Source organism: Triturus cristatus, chromosome 3_2 (assembly GCF_964204655.1).
Source record: "Triturus cristatus chromosome 3_2, aTriCri1.1, whole genome shotgun sequence".
In the NCBI taxonomy this organism is placed as follows: domain Eukaryota; kingdom Metazoa; phylum Chordata; class Amphibia; order Caudata; family Salamandridae; genus Triturus; species Triturus cristatus.
Window position 1 is genome coordinate 282121715 of NC_140584.1, and position 15764 is coordinate 282137478.

The 15764-nt window shown below is 51.8% G+C and overlaps 1 protein-coding gene across 1 annotated transcript in view; it reads right to left on the reverse strand.

Annotated features, from left to right (window-relative positions):
• The window catches only part of EPB41 (erythrocyte membrane protein band 4.1), a 796630-nt gene extending 782009 nt beyond the window's left edge, over positions 1–14621 (reverse strand). The window contains exon 1 of the mRNA XM_085647607.1: positions 14546–14621. The gene's annotated coding sequence lies outside the window, so the exon portion shown is untranslated. The remainder of the gene's footprint in view (positions 1–14545) is intronic.
• Positions 14622–15764: the final 1143 nt, after the last annotated feature.

A 15764-nucleotide genomic window follows, 5' to 3' on the forward strand; every position in this document is an offset into this window, starting at 1 on the left:
AGTTTTCAAGTCTCAACTTCCTAGCTACTCCGGAAGTGTCCTAAATCTACCGTTTTCTAAACTGTACTATTGCTATTGACTTTTACGCATTACGCGTGAGTGTTTCCACTCTGCACACGAATCCCGTGGGCCTCCCACTTCCTAACTAACGCTAGTGTAGTGTAGCCCCAGCGATTCCCTAGGCCTAGGCCTATTCTATTTCCGTGACAGTGGTTCTTATACCACTTACTTAGTATATGGTTTGCGTGGCCCCTAGGGCCTAACTGTATTACTTACCTGTGTGACTTAATGTATGCTTAAATAAGACTGTGTTGTACTTACCTCTAATCTCATAAAGAGTGCTGAGGGTTTGACTAGAATAAATACACTTTATTTTATATATATATCTGTTGTGGTGTCCTTTCATTTGGTATTCAAGGGATTATATATGGTATCACAGCTGGCTTCACATGCCATTCAGAGTTTAGCCTAAGACTGCTCTTGTCCATGCTACCACTAGGATAGCTGGTCTATAAGGTTGACTTTACAACCAATCACCATATGGGTATTTGGACTGATATAAGGTGTACACTAGAACTAGTGACATCATACATCAGGCCAACTTCTCACACTGGCGAATCTAAAAACAAGATATCATAACACATCTAGTTGTTCCATCACATCTAGTCGTTCCATCCTGGAGTCACTTAGCCACTGCAGCTGATGCCATAGCCAGTCCACCCTTCGCTCCTCCGCAGGGCCGGCTTTAGCACTGGTGGCGCCCAGTGCGACAATGTTTTTTGGCGCCCCCAACGACCACGTCAGTCACGAATGCCCTCACTACCACCCTTTAACAGTCTCCATAACCTCTCCCTCAGATGCATTGAATTAATTTTATAGCGTCACTCATAAAAGTGAAAGGTGTCAAAGCATTTCAGATAACACATGCATTACACAGAGACAATCAATCGTAGGTCTGTAAATCAATGTATAGTAAATGTTGCAGAGTACTTGGTCTGGAGAAGCACAAACTCTGAATTTAAAATGTAACACAATGGATTGGGGATCTCTTTAATAGCAAGAACTGTTTGTACCCAAAATGAACCCTTTTTGCAACATTACAATAATGAAAGTCTGGGGAAAAAATCCATAGCTCTAATTTATACCTTGACGTCTGCACGCAGTTCATTGATGACAGTTAATTGCTCACAGTAAACTGAAACTAACAAAAGGAAGTCTCTGACAAAAGCAGTAACCCACTGACCTGTTTACATTATATCCACTTTGTTATCTGCATGGTACATGTTATTTGCAGCAAGCATATTAACCCTCTGCGCTACCTCCACAACTTCCACGAGTCAAAACTTCTACTAATTTTTTTTTTTTTTAACATGTTTTTTATTGCAACATTTTCAGCAACATAACCATCGGGGCAACCGGCACCCCCTACAATCTCCGGTCATATTCCTCGGTTTAGCAACGCACACAGCCATTCAGCCCACATCCCGGAGGCCGGGCGGCATAGATGGATAGTTAAGCAATGGAACACAACTATCGCCTCACAGCGGTGCCTGGTGCATGCCCCATGGGAGCCTCTGCTTTTCTGTCCCACCAGCTACATTCTTCACCCAACTCAGTGTAGCATTACCCTCCCACCGCAGGAACTCCCCCCCCTCCCAGCCCGCCCCCCCCAACTGCTGCTGCTGCGGGCCCCTCCAGTGGTCCCTAACTCTAATTCGTGCCAGCTATCTGGGGTACATCTATTGTCCTCAGCCTCAAGGAACTCCGTTCTCCTCACGCTCCCGTTCCGCTCGCTCGAGCCGGCAATCCTGCAGGGCCTGCTTGATCTGCTCCCATGCCCTTACCCACTCCAGCCCCGCTTCATTGTCCGTCCTAATCGCTTGGCGCCTTCTGACTTCACTCTCACATCCTGACCATTTTAGTAACTCGGAGAGCCACCGCCCGATCGATGGGCCCTCCCGGGACTTCCAGTGCCACGTAATCTCTCTCTGGGCCAACATAAGCCCCAAGTCTATAAATTTACTCGTCACTTTTGTCTTTGTTGTGTGAGGGAACCAGAGCAGCAGGCACGCCCCCATATCAAACTCGACCTCCCTATCCGTCGCAGTATTCAAGATCTCTCCCACCTCAGCCCAATACGACCCGAGCTTCGGGCACCCCCACAGCATATGCTCTAGTTCAGCTCCCAGTGTGAAGCAGCGCGGGCAAGCAGCCTCCTGCACCTTAAAGTGCCGGCTAATCTTTCCCGGGGTCAAATACGCCCTGTGAACGATGAAGAAGTGCACCTGCTGAAAGCGGGCATTCCCGCTACCCTTCCATGTCCTCCGCATGACGTGGCTCCAGACCGTGTCCGGAATGGGTTTACCTATGCTTTCCTCCCACCGCTCCTTTAGTGCCGCAAGCGGCTCCAACCCCTCCTGCAGCAGTCTAGCCTGTAGGCATGTCACCGCCTTGATCGTGCCCGCCGCCATTGCCACGTACTGGCAGGTTAGCGCCACAGTGGGCTCCTCCAGCCCCTTCCTCCAGTGTTTCTGTATTGCCGCGCTCACCGCCGCGTGCAGGAGATAACTCCCATCCGGGAGGCCAAACTGCTCCTGCAGAGCCCCGAAGGGGGCCAGCGCCCCATCGATATAGAGGTCCCCCACCATCTGCAACCCCAGCTCCTCCCATTCCGCTAGCGGGGACCAATCGCCTCCATGCGGCAGCGCCGTCAGCATCCCCAGCGGGAGCTCCGGTGCATAAGGTCTCACCGTCTTTGCTCTCCGCATGCTCCTCTGCCAGCATAGCCGGAGAGTCCTCTCCTCAATGGACAAGTCTCTCAGGTCTAACTTCTGTTGCATGATTATGTAAGACAGGACATGTCTCTGGATGCCCGTCCCCCGTCCCGGCTCCGGGCCCCGGAATACTCTGGCCACATTCTGTGTCAGCACTTGTAGTTGCGCCGCCAGGTAGTACAACTCAAAATCGGGGACCGCCAGTCCTCCCTCTAGTTTAGGCCGCATCAGTACCGTCAGGGCTACTCGTCTCCGTCCCGTCCCCCATAGGAAGCTGATGATCTGCGACCTTAGTTCTTTAAAGATCCTCTGCGGGATCCATATCGGCAGTGTGCGGAAGTAATAGAGCAGTCGGGGCAGGGCCACCATCTTCAGCAACGCGACCCGGCCCAGGACCGAGAGCGGGAGGGCAGCCCAGAAGGCCATGCATCCCTTCAGAGCCCGTATACAACGCCCTACATTACCGTCCAACAGATTTTCGACGTCGTGGTATATCCGGACGCCCAGGTAGGTAAAGCATTTGGCCTCCCATACCACATCCCGAGTGGGAGGGCAATACGGGACCCCTGCCCGCAGCGGGAAAACGCAGGTTTTGGTCCAGTTGACCTTGAGGCCCGAGAGCTCGCCAAAGCGCGAGAGCATCTCCACAGCCCCGTCCAGGGCGTCCCCGGAGTCCTCCAGGTACAGCAGGAGGTCATCCGCGTACAGGGATATATAATGTTCCTCCTCCCCACAGCGAACCCCGCCGTACACCGCTCCTGTCCGTGCTTGCGCCGCCAAAGGCTCCATCGCCAAGGCGAACAGCAGGGGAGATAACGAGCAACCCTGCCGTGTGCCCCTGCGCACTGGATAGGCCTCGGACACGACCGCTCCCAGCCGCACCCTGGCCGTAGCGGAGGAGTATAGGACCCGCGTCCAACGTCCGAACCCCTCCCCCAGGCCGGACTTCTCGAGCACCGCATCGAGGTATCCCCATTCGAGGCTGTCGAAAGCCTTTTCGATGTCCACGGCGAGCACTGCCGGCCGCTGTGCTGGGTCCCAGACGTTGTCCATGATACGGACCAGGCGGCGAATATTCCATGCTGTACTCCTAGTGGGGATAAAGCCGGCTTGGTCCCCGTGAACCAGTGTGGTCATGTACGGTAATAATCTAGTGGCTAATATGCGACTCAATATTTTGTAGTCGACCGTCAGCATAGACAAGGGTCTGTAGGACGTCACCTCCAAGGCGTCCCTGCCGGGCTTCAATAACGGCACCACCAAGGCCTCCCTCATCGACTGTGGGAGTCTCCCCAGCTCCAAGGCCTCAGCGTAGACCAGCAAGAGCCTGGGCGCCAAGGCCTCCACGAACTGCGAGTAGAACTCGATCGGCAGGCCATCCACCCCCGGCGTTTTGTTTCGGGCCATCTGCTTAATAGCCACTCGAATCTCCTGCAGCGTAATGGGGCCTCCCAGCTCCATCGCAGTCTCCGCATCTACCCGGGGAAGGCAAAGAGTCGCCAGATAATCAGTTATCGCGGAGGCCTCCACCCCCAGCTGGCTCTCATAGAGGACCGAATAGTAGGACCTGAACCGCTGGAGCACCGCCCCCTGCGAGTAAACCATCTCCCCCATCTCCGTTCTAATACTGAGAACCGGACAGCCCCGGGGTTCCGGGTTTGCTAATCTGGCCAGGAGCGTGCCTACCTTGTCCCGTTCCGCATGCACTCTGACGAGATACCGCTTGTAGTCAAAGCCCCGCAGCCGTTCAGTTTCTGTCGCTACCACCTCCTTCGCCTCAAGCAGCCTGTCCTGCAACTCTGGTCGCTCAGGCCTACGCTGCTCCAGCTCCCGCAACACCCCTTCCGCCTTCTCCAGGGCCGTCAGGATAGTGGTTCTCACATTCGCAAATGTTCCCATGCAAATGCCTCTGGTCACCACCTTCATGGCGTCCCATTCCATCGCCCTCGTGGCCGTTGAACCCTCATTCTCCGTAAAATACTGCTCTATGCCCCGCTTGATCGCATCCCCAAACACCGGGTCTTCCAATGCTTCTGGCCTCAAGCGCCATGTCGGGACCGCCGACCTCGGCCGCCGCCACTGCAACGTCAGCAGCAGCGGGTTGTGGTCCGATATCGTTCTGGCGAGGTACTCCGTGTGAGCCATCATGGGCGCCAAGTCCCTGCTGCACAACATGGCATCTATCCTAACGTGGAGCGCGTGTAGCGCGGAGAAGAAGGAATAATCCCTGTGTCCCGGATGCTGCTCCCTCCACACATCTATCAGCCCCCACCTCTCCTGCCAGTCCGCCCTGTGTGCCGCTAGTCGTCGCACCGGCGAGTCAGCCAGTGGCGGATGCGACCGGTCTAGTGCTACATCAGTGATCGAGTTAAAGTCCCCTCCTATCAGGATTGGGCCCGCCAGGAAGTGCGCCAGGGAACCCGTCAAGCTAACAAAAAAGCGGGCCTGATCCGTGTTGGGGGCATATATACTGCATAAGGCCACATCCTGACCATAGAGCTTCCCTCTCACCACCACAAACCTACCCCCCGGGTCCACCAATTGGGTCTCAGCCTGAAATGGGATCCCTGCCCGTATCCATATCAACACTCCCCTGGCAAACGCTGAGCATGTAGTCCCAAACACCTGGCCACGCCACCTCCTCTGCAGCGCAGTGAGTTCCTGTTGGGTTAAATGAGTTTCCTGCAGGAGTGCAATTTGTACACCTCGCCTCACCAGATGGGCATGGACCTTGTGGCGCCTCGACATAGTGCGGAGGCCGCGAACATTCCACGTGAGGCATTTTAAATTAGGTAACGTCCCCATTGTAACCAGTACCCCCCCCGCACACCAACATTCCCGGGCCCCCTACAGCAGCGCAATAGAACCCCGCAACAACAACAACCCCCCAAACTCCCCCCCACCCACTCCCCAGAACAGGACCTAATAACGCACTATCAGCCCCCATCCAAACCTATAACCCACCCAACCTTCCTTACTCTGTGGTCGTCTCCACAGAAGGCCTTAGGGGCCGTTCGAGGGTGGTCAGAGCCGACCTAGGGCAGGCCAAGCCCTCCGCCCCGCACCCAGCATCCCCCGAATGTCTCAGCACCATACCTGCAAGTCCATCGAGCACCGGGACCCCCTGTCCGAACCCGGAGTCACCAATGTGGTCCCCCCATCCGCATTACCCATCGAATAGTCCATCCGCCGTCTGCGGGGTGACCACCGGCCCCCCGGAACTTTCCACCTCCGATGTCTCTCCGCCAGACTGCCCGGCCTCCTCGCCAGACTCCGAGGCCACTGGGGTCCGCTCCCCCTGAGAGCCCGTTATGATCGCCGTCGCCGCCAGCGCCCTCCGCCTGTCGTCCGCCATCTGTCCATCCCGCTCCGCTCCCTGAAGTTTGTTGCGCCTGCGGATCCGTTGCGATTTCCGCACCTGGGTCGGTTTCTGCCTCCCTTTTTCCTCCGTCCTTCCCCGGGCCGTGCCCGCCCGATACGACTCCAGCCATGCCCATGCTTCCTCAGGGGTTTGAAAGAAGTGGGTCGTCCCACTCAGGATTACCCGCAGTTTCGCTGGGAACAGCAGGGAGTACTGTAGTCCCTCGACCCGTAGTTCCTTTTTGACGGCCAGAAAGGAGGTCCTGGCCTTCTGCACCTCCTGCGTGTAATCTGGGAACACCGTGACCGAGCTGTTCGCCACCTGGAAGGGGCCATTTGCACGTGCCTTCTGGATCAGCAGGTCCCTGTCTCTATAGTGCAAGAGCCGAACCAGCATGGGTCGGGGAGGGCGGCCCTGCGCCGGCGGGCGAGCCGGGACCCTATGCGCCCGCTCCAGGGAGAAGAAGGCGGAGAGGCCCTCCGGGGCCACGGTCTTTCTGAACCAGTCCTCCATGTACGCCACGGCGTCATCCCCTTCAATTTTTTCCGGCAGTCCCACCACCCTCACGTTATTTCTCCGATTGCGTCCTTCGGCGTCTTCCGCTCGCCTCTCCAGCGTCGCCAGGCGGCCCAGGATCTCAGCAATTGTGCGTTCTGCGGTTGCCGCCGCTGGCTTGAGCTCCCGGATCGTCACCTCGTTGTCTTTGACTCTGTCCGCCAGTTTGGCATGATCGGCCCGCAAGAGTCCCAGCCCAGTAGCGACCTGCGCTATGTCCTGATGCAGGGCCTCCTTGGTCGCCGTGATGGCCTCCAGGATCCCATCCAGCCGTTTGTTTAAGCGCCGTTCCTGCGCTGTGTCCCCCGGGTCATCTTGGGGACCTCCATCTGCGGCCGCTTCCGCCGCCCGGTCGTGCCTAGGGGGCACATGCAGCGCGACCCCCTTCGTGGGCATCCCGCCCTGCACCAGTTCCAGTGCCGTGCCCCACTAGCAGGCAGATCGACGTCGCCGTCTGTCCACTCCGGGAGCGAAGAGGCAGGGTCCGGCACCCGCTCCCCGTTCTCAGTGCTCTCCTCAGGGCAGTCCGCTCCCCAGGGCCCGGCCGTCCAGCTCAGGGCCCTCCGGCTCGCAGCCAGTCAGTCGTCCTTGCGCCAAGGCCACCCGCCACCAGTGCGCGGGTCCCCCGCAGCTTCACTCAGCGATAGCGCACAGCGCGGGCCCACCACTTTCCTGCTCCAGCGCCGGAGTCGCTCCCGCTTAGTTCACCTCAACGGATCAGCCTCACATCCAGGAGGAGAGCACCTCCACGCGGTCCTCGGGCCCATCGCTCCGCAGCGCTTCTGCGGCCCAGCGCCACTATCTCGTCAGGCCGTCAGCCCCGTCCACCTCCATCAATGGGCGCTAGGCGTTCGGGAGCCCCTCTGCCACTCTCGCTCTCTCGCCCCCTCCGCAGTCCAGCGGCCGCATTCGCCGGTGGGCAGGCGCCCCGCTCCGGTGTCCAGCGCCGGCTCCACCGTCTCCTCAATAGTGCGTGTTAGGCGCCTCGAGGGGGGAGGGGCCAACAGGATCCGTCGTCGCCGCTGTGGCGGACAGCGCCGCCCCTCAACACCGTGGTCCCGGAGCCCCGGGCAACAGGCTATCGGCTCCGCTCAGCTGCACCCTCGGCCGGCTGTTCCTTGGTCCCCATCCTCCGTCTGAGCCTGTTTACTCTGCTCGGTCCGGGGCCGCCGCCATCTTGTGCAGCCTACGCCGGTCGCCTCGCTCTGTGTCCCGGCTCCAGTGCCTCGCTCGGGCCCCCGCCGTCTCGTGCGCGGCGTCCCCCGTCGTCCCGGTGCTCAACGCGGCAGGCTCGCACCAGCTGCGGCGCGTTTTGGCCGGATTGCAGGAGAAATATCGGGGATTAGGCACGGAGCTGCAGGCTCACGCCGCCATCCCGATCGGCGTCCAAACCACGCCCCCGTCAAAACTTCTACTAAGACAAAAAACTCTGATCTTGCCTGGAAGAACATTAATCACTGGAGTTTTCTTGACATTTTAATTGTTGACTGAAAATTACATGAGGCCAGGAACGCAGCAGCAGGTGCCTTTAAGCAAACAGGCGCCCCCATGTGAAGTCAGCACCCGGTGCAGTGGCCCCGGTCGCACCGCCCTAAAGCCGGCCCTGCTCCTCCGGCTGGCATGTCAGACTAGAAAGGGATGGGTGTAAAGGGGGTACTTGATTGTTTCTCCTCTGCCAGCAGCATAGAGAGAAATATGCAATGGTAGGATGAAGTCAGCCCTCCCGCATCAAAATGGAAACCGCAGTCCAGCCAAGGCATAATCCAGTACAATCTGCTGCATCAAATGATGCAGTCTAAAGGTACTCAAGAATTACAACCGAAGAACCATCTACTCTCCTCCCTTACCAAGTAAATAAAGGGCAGCGTAGATCTCCAGAGGCAAAAAGTGTTTCGTGCATTGTGGGACTTCAACACTTCACAAGTATAGCCTACCTAACCTAAATCAAACAAACTTAGCCTGATATGACAACCGTTTCCTAACCAGATATATCAATCCAACCCAATCATCCAACCTAGCCTAACCTAACAAAACAACCTAATATGATCTAACCTAACATTCTGGACTCTTTAAATATATTTATGGTTGAAATGCACTTGCAGACATGTGAATGGACGTGAGTACTGGAATAGAGAAGTTGTGTAAGAGTTTTTAAGTTTAAGGTTTATTAAAGCGACAGCCTTTATAGCATGAATTCTGAAAGCCAGCATAGAAGGATATTGACATAGCTGAGTAATGTCAAATAATGTAATAACTAAGTAGAGAGGGTTCTGAAGCGCAGTATTCGGTTTGGATGTTTGGCTTGCATTACAAAAAAAGAATGTGAGTGTGTGCGTGTGTATTAGAGATAGTGTAAGAGAGTGTGAGAGAGAAATGGGGGGGCAGTACTTGAATATCTTCTGTTCTACAGAACTGTAGTCAGCAATGAGGGGCATTGGCAGAGCTGTGTGTGGAGGTCAGCGGTGGAGTATCAGAGGGAGGGGCATGCCAAGATTGAGGTTCATCAAGACAGGTACCTGTGGGTCTCCGATTCAGTACTATAAGGAACAGCGAGCGGGCTGCAGGTTATATTTAGAAACGCCTGCAACGCTTTTAAGCTTAAAATGCACTAATCTGACTCATCACTCAGTCCTGCCAGCCCAACTGGCCGTACAGAGGGAGCCCCGGTCTCCCTCGTACCTTCGCTCCCTTGAAAGAGCGCCACTGGGGGAAATATTAACGCTGTGTGGGCTGGCCCCGCCCGCAGCTCTTATCGGCCCTGAGCACGAGGTCTCCAAAGTGCTGAGTCAAGACTCCCTCTGGACGGGTCCCCGTGAGGTCTCCTCTCTGCTGACGGAGCAGGCCCAGCGCTTCATTCTTGACTCGCTAACAACAGCATTATCATCAATTCAAAACGCACAAATACCCGGACAAGGACGGGGCACCAGGACTCCGGAGGGGGCACAGAGACAGGGATAACCAGTTGGAATGGAAACATGGGCACGGGCAGGGGTATGAGCCTGAACGGCACGGGTACTGTGAAGGAGGCAGCAAAAAGGTCACCAGATGGAAGGTCTTGACCCACTAACACTTGTGTGTGTGCGCTCGTGCGTTTGTGTGTTGGGCTGAGGAGGAAGCGAGCTTATGCAGGGGAAGGCGGAGGGGCTGTCACTCAAGGTGTGTCTGTGTCTCAGAAAAAGACTCAATAACACCTGTGGGATACACAGGTGGAGGGCGCGGGCAATACACACGTTTGAGTGTACACCTAGGTGACGTCGGAGTCTAGAAAGAAGGTGTGGACATACATACGTGGCAGGTTGATGATGTGAGCACCGCATGGTGGGTAGAGGCGGAGGTTGTGGGCAGAAGTGAAGTGTGAGCACATATGCTGGGTGTACACACAGTCAAGCGGTGGGTGTGCATGTGTACAGGTGGAAGGTGTGGTCAAACATGGGGTGTACACGTGGATGACGAGGGCACACACATGGGGTACACCGGTAGGTGGAAGTAAATCGAGTTGCATACGTGCGCTGTCTAGATTAAGGGCGCAGGTATATGCAAAAGTGAACAGTTAGAGGACACACAGAGGGCATAGTCGCAGGTGGTAATTTAGGGGTACACAGTTAGCTACAAATTGGAGACCGGAACTGTGCGTTTGAGGCCAATCAGATGATTGCGGTGGGGTGGGGGGGAGTGGTTGGGAGAGGGAAGTCAAGAGTATTGGTTAAAAATAAAAAACACACTATCCTGTAAATATTTTGATGGCCTTTCATCTGCAAGTAGATGCATACAGAAATATTTTGTTCATCTTTACAGTTTACTGATGGTTAAGTATGTTTTCTTAATTTATGCAGATTATTGACATTTAAACCCATTTGCAAAACGTGGGAAGCCTTCACTTTTAAACTGATGATCCCTGGACTTTCTACATTGTCGACACACTGCTGGAAGGATTGAAACCTGCCGTATACATGGTATAATAATTACTTCCCTTCAACAGGTACCTTGACTCATTGAGCCATTTCACTATGATTGGAATCTCTGACCACTATGTTAAACCCAAATCTGTGCAGTAAGCGTACTATCCAAGAGATTTCTCCCTGAGATCAGAGTTTCTGCCCTGCAGCAGCCCCATATACATTGCCTTTTGGCAGGGCTTAGAACCTGGGACCTGCAGAATACGCACGGACTGCTCTAACAAAGAATGGGACTAGTCACCTACAGATTCCACGTCGTAGATATAGAGCCTGTTTATTCACTTCTGTTCCCTTCCATTGTTTTTTTGAGATTTTGGATAGTAACCATAATGTTCATTGCCAGTGCAAACGTAAATCTGTAGAGCATGTTGGCAGGCTGTGTCCTACAGGTAATGCAAGCAAGGGTCCTCTGCAAAGGACATGCCAAAAGAGACTGGTCACAGATCAGGTGCAATGTCATAGGGCCAGTCCCAGAAGTTGTAATGCCCATGGTATTTTGGAGAATTGAGAATGCCAAAACCTAAGACACAATGTGATGCCCTAACTATACTATGTAAAAGTGTAGGAAGCTTTGTCGTGCTATATCTCCTACCATAACTGTAGGGACATGCCATGCCTTTTGACAATGCATCACATTTACTGTGGACAAAGGTACCGGCTACAGAGCAGGACCTATCTCAGGTGTTTTGGCACGGATTACAGCAAATGAAGTGAAATGCTTGTGTATTTCTAATTCCAAATACACACATTTTCATATACTCATGGATTGTCTGATGCAATGTTTTCAATTTGTGCTGGAAAGTTTTAAAGTTTTTATTTAAAAAAAAAAAAATCCTGTTTTGACTTGAATGCCTGCAATGTGTGTACTGCTTGACATTCTCTTTGTGGACAAGGCGATTGGCCTCTGACAAATGCAAAAAGAACTATTGGCAGTTCGGGCCGGACTGTTCCCATGAGGCACAGGGTCAAGACTGATTTGCATATGGCCATGTCTGAACTGGGGTGGCGTGGTGAGCAAAATAACGATGGATTAAACCCAGATCTGTGACTGCGGGTGAATGTTTTGCCAATGTGCAACATTCCGACCATCATCTTGTGTATTTTGACGATTGGCCTCTGACTACTTTTAATTTCTGTGAATAAGCATAGATTAAAATTGAATAAGCTTCCATTGAAATTGAATTGAATCATGACTCAGCTCGGGCCAGTGGAGTAATTATCTCTCACCTACACTGCACTGGGAAACAGCCTTTACAACAAGGTTTTTACCTGGTAGTGCCTTTACCACACATTTTTTAGCACGCATATTTTTACCACGCATATTTTTACCACGTGCATGCCTTTACAACATATGCCTTTACCACAGATTTAAGATAAGTTGGGGGCGTGGGGGTCTTCTCCCACAAATACATTGTTTTTACATATAAAAACAATGCGTGGTAATGGCCTGCGTTGTAAAAGCATGTTCGTGGTAAAAACATGCATGGTAAAAAATGTGTGGTAAAGGCATACGATATCTTTACCTGCGATGTACCGTCGTACAACCCACTATACCATACTGTTGACTACTTGGGTGTGTCCGTCTACCGCCAGTTGAGTGCTTGCATTGAACCTCATGAGAGGCTAGTATAGTCCTCCCTATCCGCTCCTGCTGGCTCCGGCCTCTGTGTTTTGCTCAATGTGCTGAGCATGGACGTCATTTAAGGGTTGTCAGGTGTCGCAGCTGGCTTGCCTCATGCAACCAATAGAACTGCTTTAGTGATCCCTGGCCTCACAGGTGACACAAGCAGAGCCAAGAACAGATGGGAAACAGCCCCCACTGGGACATTACACTTTCTGTTTGGTAAATAAATGCATTCAGGAGTGCAGCACCCTTGAGAATACATCATGCGATGATACAAATAAAAAGTACACTTTTTTCAACTTGATGCTATGCTTCATTATTGTAAATGCATGAAGGAAATAAGCCTGGCCTCAGCAAAATGGTGAAAATATTATTTCTCTATTATTGCGAGGGCATGCTACAATTTTTTTTAAATAAATGCCACCTAAGTATGGCCTAATATGCTCGCAATAACAATTTAAAATTAAATAAAATTGCAATCAAATACAACTGTAATAGAACAGTATTGGCCTTTCCTGGGAGGTGAGTGTACATAGAACACATAGAAACCCTGTTTAGTTTCAATGTATGTCACAGGGAAATGTGATTCTAATTGGCACAGAGAAGAGGCACTATTGGCTCTGAATTACTGTAACCTGAAGACATAGCTTAAAAACATACAGATGAATAAAAAATAAAAAAAAGGATAAATGGAAAGGACACAATATTGGAAAAGTAAAATATTAGCTCACCATCCCAAGTACTGAAGTGAGCTTCTTAGGCAGATGTGTATATAGATCAGGCAAAATGTCTCCACTCACAGCACAGGGCAGCCAGTGGGTACGTGAATAAAGTGGACCGATCCTCTGCTCAATGCTGTGCGCTGCAGTGGGCAGACGCAATATGTGAATGACTGCTGAACAGATGAATGGATGAAGAGAATTGACCCAAAGCCCTTTTATGTACGTACTCCTAATGAATGATGATGGGCCAGCCACCTCTATGTGTCACAGGTGCAATGGTTTCTTATAAGTGATCGTAAACAATAAAACTGTCAACTTTGGTATACAAATTCAATAACATAGTTCACATTGAATATATGGTCAATATGGATCAATGCCTGTGGGTATGACCGCTATTGTGTTTTTAAATCTCTTTTTTGTGAATTATCTTGTGATTTAGCAATAGAGTTTCACTTTCAGTTATACGCTACACTTCAGTGGCATGAACTACTGTGTTGCCATCAGGATAAGATTCATGTGGGATCACTTCCTGTGATTCAGGGTCAATGGTCATATGAAGTCACTTCCTGTGATGTCTTCAAGGTCAAAAGATATGTGATGTCACTTGTACATCAGCTGAAATTTTTGAATGATTGAAGTCAATGGTGCTAAGGTTGCGTGGGTTTACTCATTGAGCGAAAACCTATTGGCTTTACCAATACATGTTTTGATTGCACCCCTCAATCTGATCTTTCTTCCGCCGGCGCCGAGACCAGTTCCCTTGTCTGTGGTTCAGGTATGAAAAAGGCCTTGAATGCACAAACTCTGGAGTAGAAAAAAGAATCCTGGGAAGTTCTACGCAGCACTGACCCCAGGGAGCGAACACTCTATGCAGGATTTGTAGCTCCTTTAAAATGAATTCTAAAGAGGGAAGTCCTCTGTATATTTCCGATCCAGAATCGAAGAAAGGACTTGTGTGGTCTTGAAAACTAAAGCGCTACACCGTTACTAACACACTGCCCGTTGAATATTACCTTGAACATAAATCGAGTGTGTGGCTGCCAGGCACTTATTTTCGTTGGTTTGTGTTTACCCCAAGAATGATACGGTAGTATAATTAGTTATTAACCATACAACAGTCGTATGAGTGTTATCCTGTCCCAAATTTGTGAAACTGCTGCCCCAGCCTTAGTCCCCTTTTGAGGAAATCTTTCAACTTACATAAGCACCAAAGCGCCTTCACCCCAGACTCTCTGCTGGACCTTTATGACGCAGCTTTCAGAGACCTGCAGAACGCAGGCCGACACACCTTTTATCCTCTCACCAAAAATACAAACGCTTGGTTAAATAGTTTTACGGCAAAGCGGTATACGTGTACAGAGTGCGTTTGAAGATGTCACTGTACGATAAAAGTGCATGTAATTCTCATTTGTAAGTGAGGACCCGCTCAAAGGGGGTTCGGCCATCCCCAGAACTGCCTCGCCACAGTCGTAAGTGCACCCATGTAACTATGTGTCCCGAGCCTTCATATATAATAAAACAATGAATAAAAAAATAACTGTCACTCGTCTTACCCAGTTCGGAACCGTGTGCTTGTGGGAGACGACCGGTCTTCCTACTGCATGAAGGGGGTACTGGAAACTACGGTGAACAAATATGGCCCCTACAGATACACCCGACCTGGCAGGATCCACATAGACACGCAGGCCTGGTCGGAGAGATAACAGGGCAACACGTCCCACCAATAAATGCCGGCGCGAGCACGCGCACTGACGAGGGTCGATTTCAGGGCACTCCAGGACCGGGCTCGTCATGTGGCAAGCAAGTAACAAGTAAAACCCCAAGGGGAACTCCCAGGACTTAGTCTGCCTCCTGTCTGGTTGTGGTAGCTAAAGCGGCGACTTTGAATTCAGCTAAGGAACCAGGTTCGACTCCGGCCTGCAGGCTCAAACATCCTGTGATTCTGGGCAAATCACTTAATCTCCCCGTGCCTAGAAATTAACTTGCCCGTTTGTAATGCAACTGGTGCTCATATTAAGCGCCCTGATACATTCGGGTCGAGTTCGTGCCATATAAAACTGCGAAAAAAAGCCCTTCTACCCTTGAATGAAACCTTCAGGGAACAGCAACCAATCTGTGGTTTATTACTGCGGTGAGCTAGCGTTCCAGTGTACTGTGCCAGGCGGTAGAACGCAGGAACATCACATGAGTTGTATATTTTCGCTTTTAACAATGGAAGTGTGTGCTCGTCTACCAGTCAATCAAGGAAGAGAGTTTAGCTGCGATGTTTTGCGAACAATTTGATGATTAAATGGAATTTTAATGCATTACAGGGCCGGCTTTAGTGCTGGTGGCTCCCTGTGCGACAATGTTTGTTGAGGCCCCCCTAATGACCACCACCACAACGGATTCCCTCACTACCATCCTATCATAGTAACCCTAAAGTCTCCATAACCACTCTCTCTCAGATGCCTTTAATTAATTTTTTAGCACCACTCATACTTCTGTAGGGTGTCAGAGCACTTTACATCGCACACACACTAACTACACAGAGACAATCAATCATAGGTGTGTAAATCAGTGTACGTGAAATGTTAAGTAAGACAGAGAGGAGGGGATGTGGTCCGTTGGCTAGACTGCCAATTTTGGTGCTGGAAACCAGGGTTCGAGCCTCGGGGTCGCGTCCACATCCTGTGATTCTGGGCAGCGTCCACATCCTGTGATTCTGGGCAGCGTCCACATCCTGTGATTCTGGGCAAATCACTTAATCTCCCCTTGCCTGAATGTGTAATG